Source organism: Palaemon carinicauda, chromosome 17 (genome assembly GCF_036898095.1).
Source record: "Palaemon carinicauda isolate YSFRI2023 chromosome 17, ASM3689809v2, whole genome shotgun sequence".
In the NCBI taxonomy this organism is placed as follows: Eukaryota; Metazoa; Arthropoda; class Malacostraca; order Decapoda; family Palaemonidae; genus Palaemon; species Palaemon carinicauda.
Window position 1 is genome coordinate 56,376,378 of NC_090741.1, and position 7,652 is coordinate 56,384,029.

General features: G+C 34.5%; 1 pseudogene; it reads left to right on the top strand.

Moving 5' to 3' along the window:
- Nucleotides 1-7,652, top strand: part of LOC137656376 (QRFP-like peptide receptor) — a 207,924-nt pseudogene that overhangs the window by 182,289 nt on the left and 17,983 nt on the right.

Sequence of the window (7,652 nt, forward strand, 5' to 3'; positions counted from 1 at the left end):
ATCTTATCAAATATTGAAATGTAATTTTCGATAACCCACTTAATCTTCTAACAATCTTATCAAATATTGTAATGTAATCTTCAATAACCACTTATTCTTCTAACAATCTTATCAAATATTGTAATGTAATCTTCAATAACCACTTATTCTTCTAACAATCTTATCAAATATTATAATGTAATTTTCGATAACCACTTATTCTTCTAACAAACCTATCAAATATTATAATGTAAACTTCAATAAACACTTATTCTTCTAACAATCATGAAAATATTTTTAGTAATCTTTAATAACAACTCATTCTTCTAACAATCTTATCAAATATTGTAATTTAATCCTCAATAATCACTTATTCTTCTAACAATGTTATCAAATATTGTAATGTAATCTTATTTAACCACTTATTCTTCTAACAAACTTATCAAATATTGTAATGTAATTTTCAATTACCACTTAATCTTCTAACAAACTTATTAAATATTATAATGTAATCTTCAATAATCGCTTATTCTTCTAACAATCTCAGATATTGTAATGTAATCTTCAATAACCACTTATTCTTCCCTCCCTACAGCCACTGCGTTGCTAGCCAGCGTGTTGACGCTAACAGTAATCAGCGTTGGTCGAGTAGTAGCTGTCATGTTCCCACTCCACGCTCGGACTTCGCCGGACAGAGCGCACCGAGTCATAGCCGGCCGTGTGGATAACTTCGGCCGTGCTCGCCTGCCCTTCTCTGTTCTACAGGGAGCTGTACAGCATCAAGGTGAGATGATGCTGAAGTACAGTAATACCTTTCTGATCTTAGTTGTACTGAGGCTAAATTGATAGATAACGTCTGCTTTGTTGTGGCCTGATTGGTAACGTCTCCGCCTGATGATCGCCATACGGGGGTTCGAGTCCCGCTCAGACTCGTTAGTTCCTTTAGTTCCCGGAACCTTATCCTTGTGAGCTAAGGATGGGGGGTTTGGGGGAGCCTATAGGTCTATCTGCTGAGTCATCAGCAGCCATTGTCTGGCTCTCCTTGGTCCTAGCTTGGGTGGAGAGGGGGCTTGGGTGCTGATCACAAGGCACTGTCCCGCTTGCTAGTGCAATGTCACTGTCCCTTGCCTCTGCCATTCATGAGCGGCCTTTAAACCTTTAAATTATATCATTATCTCCTACACTTATTGATGCCTCTTTTAGATTTCACCAGTCGTCTCTATCTTGAGCTTTTAAATTAATACTTCTCCATTCATCATCTCCTACTTCACGCTTCATAGTCCTCAGCTATGAAGGTCTGGGTCTTCAAGTCTTCTGGTATACAGCTTAAGATTTTAGGCGTGAGTCTTGATTGCAAATTCACTTTTGAGAAACATATTTGGTCTGTTTCTTATTCAGTACAGTCATATCAGTGTGCTCTTAGCTGTACAGAAGCTACATTGATGGATAATATCTGCTTTGATTATGCTTCTTTAATTATATACATCTTTGATATTTTAGGTGTGATTTTTTAATGCAGATTTACTTTCGAGAATCATATTCGGTTTGGTATTTCTTCAATTACACAAAAATTGGCGTATTGAGAAGGTCTTTTAATTAAGATTTGTGGTGATTAGTCTATTCTGAATTTTTTTTTAGTTCTTTCATAATAATAATAATAATAATAATAATAATAATAATAATAATAATAATAATAATAATAATAATAATAATAAATAATAATAATAAGGTCTCCTTTACTTCAATGAAAGAAAGCTAAAACCTTCACCAGTAACCACCAAAAACTCGTCACTTTCCCCCAGTGGGCCAACTTCACTTAATGATGTCCGTTCCTTTACTTTCCTGAGTTGGATCACTTCAGTACAATAAAAACTTGTCAGAAAATCCTTTGATGTCCCTATTGGAATAACTTCACTTTAAGAACTTCTTTGCTTCAGCGAAAGACATCTAATTTTACTAGCAACCTAAAAGCCTTTACTTTCCCTAGTGGGACAACTTCACTTTAAGATGGCATTCTCCCTTATTTCACTAAAAGAAAGGCAACTTTTACAAGGACCCAAAAGCCTTTACTTTCTTCTGCAGGCCAAATCACTTTATGAAAACCCATCTCTTTTACTCCACTGAAAAAAAGGCAACCTAACCCTCTCTCCCCTTTCTTTCCCAAGTGGGCAAACTTCACCTCCTGGCAGTGTGACGAATTCTGGCCCACAGAGAAGCTCTTCGATCCAAGCTACAGCAGTGCGTGATCACTTACGACGCTCGCAAAGTCTTCTACGTGGCTCTCACCATCGCTCTCTATTTCTTACCTGTGGCAGTCATGTTCGTCAATTACAGGTGAGGTTCCAAATAACTTTTATTTCAATTTCTTTCGAAGAATATGAGTCACTCAGTTAGGGAATGTAGGATACTTATTACTTGAAGATTTTTTTTTTCTTTGTAGTGCCGATTTTCTGAGTATGGATTTCTATTTCAAGTTTTATGGTTAGTTGCACAAATATTTAAGTTCTTTATTATATCTTGTGGTTGGTTACTTTTAAATTTATAAACTATCGCTTATGCTCATATATGTTTTTTAGAAAGAGATTTGCCTTTTAACTTGATTTAGGACGTTTTATAATAATTTTGATTGATAATTATAAAAATAACAATAGTAATAATAATAGACAAAGTATGAGGAAATAGATAAGATTTTCATTAAAAAATATATATATAAAACCTTACGAAAATAGATAATATATATACCTATTATTTATTTTAATTTTATTATGTCAAACAGCATTACACTTATCAACGCATTAACAAACAAACTATCAGTATTTAATGAGGAATCTATCTCCTCTTTAGATTAGGAAGAGTTACATTTTCTTTTAGTCAGCTCGTTTTACCAACCTACCATGTGATGGCCTATTGGAAACGTCCCTGTTTGGCGATCTTTCTGACTGGGGTTCGAGTTCCGCTCAAACTCTATATTTAGGGGAAGCCTATAGGTCTCTCTGCTGAGATATCAGCAGCCATTGCCTGGCCCCTCCCTGGTCCTAGTTTGGGTGAAGAGGGGCTTGGACGCTGATCATATGCATATATGGTCAGTCTCCAGGTCATTGATCTGCTAGCTAGGGCTATGTCACTGTCCCTTGCCCATGCCATTTATGAGCAGCCTTTAAACCTTTAAATATTTTTCTCCCTTTGTTTACTTATAGTCAGTTTTACAAGCCTCCATTTCTCTCACTTTCCCTCACTTTCTCTCACTTTCTCTCTCTCTTATTATACATAACACCTGTTGACAGATTAACCAACAAACTAAAAATATTTAATAAGTAAGTCTACTTGTTTAAATTGTGAATAATTATATATCCTTTCATTCAGTTTTACCATCAACCCTTTCTCTCACTTTCTCTCTCTTTCCTTTTCTCTTTTATTATACATAATACTGTACTTGTTAACAATTTGACAAACAAACTATAGATATTTATTGAGGCATCTACTTGTTTAAAATGGGAATAATTATATCTTCCTTTATTCAGTTTTACCAACCACCCTTTCTCTCACTTTCTCTCTCTTTCCCTCACTTTCTCTTTCTTTTATTATACATAACACTTGTTAACAGATTGGCAAACAAACTACAAATATTTAATAAGGACTCTACCTTTTATTTAAATTGAAAAATAATTACATCTTTTATTCAGTTTTACCAGCACCCTCTCTCTCACTTTCTCTCTCTGTCTCCCCCTTCGTCAGCCTGGTCGTGTGGAAGCTGTGGATGTCTCGTCTGCCAGGGGAGCACTCTGCGCCTGCGCGCAACACAGCCACAAGAGCCAAGAAGAAAGTGGTCAAGATGGTGTCCGTTGTGCTGATCATCTTCGTCCTGTGTTGGACGCCTCTCCAGACTATCATTCTCTATGATTTCGTGCGGGCCAAAAATAATTCGGTAGGTGTTGTGATGTTTTTTTGGGGGGTTTACGTTTTGTTTATATATATATATTATATATATATATATATATATATATATATATATATATATATATATATATATATATATATATATATACAGGCAAACACGTCTGTACAGTATATATATATATATATATATATATATATATATATATATATATATATATATATATATATATATATATATATATATATATATATATATATATATTTGTGTGTGTGTGTGTGTGTGTGTGTGTGTGTGTGTGTGTGTGTGTTTTAAAGAAAAGATAATGGATTTAATAATTAATGGAATTAATGAAAACTTATGATTGGACATTGAAGAGGTAAAATGCAGGATTATTATTATTATTATTATTATTATTATTATTATTATTATTATTATTATTATTAGCTGCAACCCTAGTTTGAAAAGCAGGATGCTATAAGCCCAAGGACTCCTACAGGGAAAATAGCCCAGTGAGGAAAGGAAATAAGGAAATGAAGTAATGAATAATTAACAAAATATTCTAAGATCAGTAACAATGTTAAGAAAGAAATTTGAAATTATATAGAACAGATTAAGTGAAGGAAAGAAATAATATAAGTCATCAGAAGCCATTGCCAGGCCCTCCTTGGCCCTAGCTTGGGCGCTGATCATATGTATATGGTCAGTCTCTGTCTAGGGCATTGTCTTGTTTGCTAGGGCAATGTCACAGTCCCTTGCTTCTGCCATTCATGAGCGGCCTTTAACCCTTTAAACTCTATGGGAGTTTTTTAAATTAAAAAAAAAAAATTAAATTATTGATAAAAATCTGTATTCAACTGAAGATTATAAATTGAAAGCAGCTGAGCTGTACATTCTAAGTTAAAAGTATAAAAAAATTGGAAAACGTAATTATTATTTAGAAAAAAAAAAAATATTTTGAAATATTAACAGAAGTAAATTGATGTACAGGTATATTTTTTTTTCGTATATGTTTTTAAAGTGGTTTGCTTATGTAAAAACAATTATGAATAAATTAATAAAATCTTTAGTTTGAGATCCTAGAAGGAATATTTTGAACGTCCTTGATAATTTGAAATTATAATATTTTACATAATACCTTAAGTAAATTAATGTACAGTTGCTGTTTTTTTCGAATATGTATTTTAGAGTGATTTGCTTATGTTAAAGCTATTATGAAGAGAATAATAAAATTGTCATATTGAAATCCTAAAAGGAACATTTGAACGTCTTGATAATTTAGAAATATAATAACTAACATAATTCATAATTTGAATATTTGGCTCAAATGGAAAAGAAAATGTATAAGGTATAGACGTGCTGTATATGAGCCTGTATTAAACGTTATATAACTTGGCTATGAAGGTTTAAAGGTCGCCCATGAATGGCAGAGACAAGAGACAGGACAGTGGCCAAGAGATTGACCATATGTACAGTTGGACACATAAATTCCTGGTACACCTTATTCTGAAGAATTGCACCCAGACACACTTACTGAATGGCTAGTTCCTTTGTATAGACCCGCCCACAACCTCTCCCACGAAGTAACGGTGTAGCTGTGTGCACTTTTTTCAGAGTGAGGTGTACCCGGAATAACTGTCCTCCAACTGTACATATGATCAGCGTTCAAACCCCCCTCTCTATTAAGCAAGGACCAGGGAAGGCCAGGCAATACCTGATAATTTATCATAGGCTCCCCCAAATCTATCATCCTAGTTTACTAGAATGGCAAGGTTGTTGATACTACTAGAAACTATCGAGTTTAACCGGATCTCGAACACCCGTCCAAGAGATTGGTAGGCAGGGGATTTTTATATAATCAGTAATACTTGTTATTAAAGAATCTAGCTCTTAATAAAGATATTATATTTACTATTCCTGAAAATTATTGAAAATTGTTAAAGATTTCCACCAATTAAGTTCCCAATTACGATTTTTTTTCTGAGTGTCTCGAACACCCTTCCAAGAGATTGGTAGGCAGGGGATTTTTATGTAATCAGTAATACTTGTTATTAAAGAATATAGCTTTTAATAAAGATATCATATCTACTTTTCCTGAAAATGGTTCCAAATTGTTAAAAAGATTTCCACCAATTAGATTTCCCAATTACGAGGATAATTCTTTTATTTGATTCATACAATATCTCCTCATTAAAACTTACAGAAACGATGATTCGTTTAATTTGCCAGTGATAAAAGCCCTTTGTTTTCTTCATGAATATTCTCATAACATTAATGTAAAACCCTTAAATTAGTTACTCATATTTTAAAACTGATTCATTTCTTGTTTATGTTCAAATGAAAACAGCTTTTGAAAAAGAAAAAAAAGAAAAATTCAAATAATTCGTATTTCTAGTTCTTGTTAAAAAACAGCATTTATTTATTTTTTTTTTCTTGTTTAGAGCATTTCTAATTCATGTTGAAAAACAGCATTTAATTCTTTTTTTTAAAGCATTTCTAATTCATGTTTAAAAACAGCATTTTAATTCGGAAAAAAACGGTATTTTTAGCTTTTGTTAAAAATGACGAGGTGAGAGTAAGAGAAACTGGTAATTTAGAGGAGGAGTGGAAGTTAGCAAAAGAAAATTTTTGTTGGGATTGCAAGTGATGTATGTGGCAAGAAGGTTGTTGGAGGCAGCATGAGGAAGGGCAGTGAATGGTGGAATGAAGGAGTGAAGGTAAAAGTGGAAGAGAAAAAGAGGGCTTTTGAAGAATGGCTGCAGAGTAATAGTATAGAGAAGTATGAAAAATATAGAGAGCAAAAGGTGGAAGTAAAGCGCAAGGTACGTGAGGCAAAGAGGGCCAGCTGACCTGAGGTGGGGTCAGGGACTGGGTCAGTCATATGAAGAGAATAAGAAGAAGTTTTGGAAAAGAAGTGAAGAGAGTAAGGAAGGCCGGCGCAAGAATTGAAGAGACAGTGAAAGATGGAAATGGAAGGTTGTTAAAAGGAGAGGAGGCAAGGAAAAGGTGGGCGGAATATTTTGAAAGTTTGCTGAATGTTGAGGATGATAGGGAGGCAGATATAATTGCTGTTCCAGGTGTTGAGGTGCCAGTGATGGGAGATGAGAATGAGAGAGAGATTACAATAGAGAAGTGAGGAGAGCACTAGATGAAACGAGAGTAGGAAAAGCATCTGGTATGGATGGTGTGAAAGCTGAGATGTTGAAGGAAGGGGGTGTGACTGTACTTGAATGGTTGGTGAGATTGTTTAATGTGTGTTTTGTGTTGTCAATGGTACCAGTATATTGGGTCTGTGCATGTATTGTACCACTATATAAGGGTAAGGGAGAGGTGCATGAGTGTTGTAATTCAAGGGGTATTAGTTTGTTGAGTGTAGTTGGAAAAGTGTATGGTAGAGTACTGATTAATAGGATTAAGGATAAAACAGAGAATGCAATCTTGGAAGTACAGGGTGGTTTTAGAAGAGGTAGGGGTTGTATGAATCAGATTTTTACAGTTAGGCAGATATGCGAGAAATATTTAGCAAAAGGTAAGGAGGTGTATGTTGCGTTTATGGATCTGGAGAAAGCATATGATAGAGTTGATAGGGAAGCAATGTGGAATGTGATGAGGTTATATGGAGTTGGTGGAAGGTTGTTGCAAGCAGTGAAAAGTTTCTACAAAGGTAGTAAAGCCTGTGTTAGAATAGGAAATGAAGTGAGCGATTGGTTTCCGGTGAGAGTGGGGCTGAGACAGGGATGTGTGATGTTGCCGTGGTTGTTTAACTTGTATGTTGATG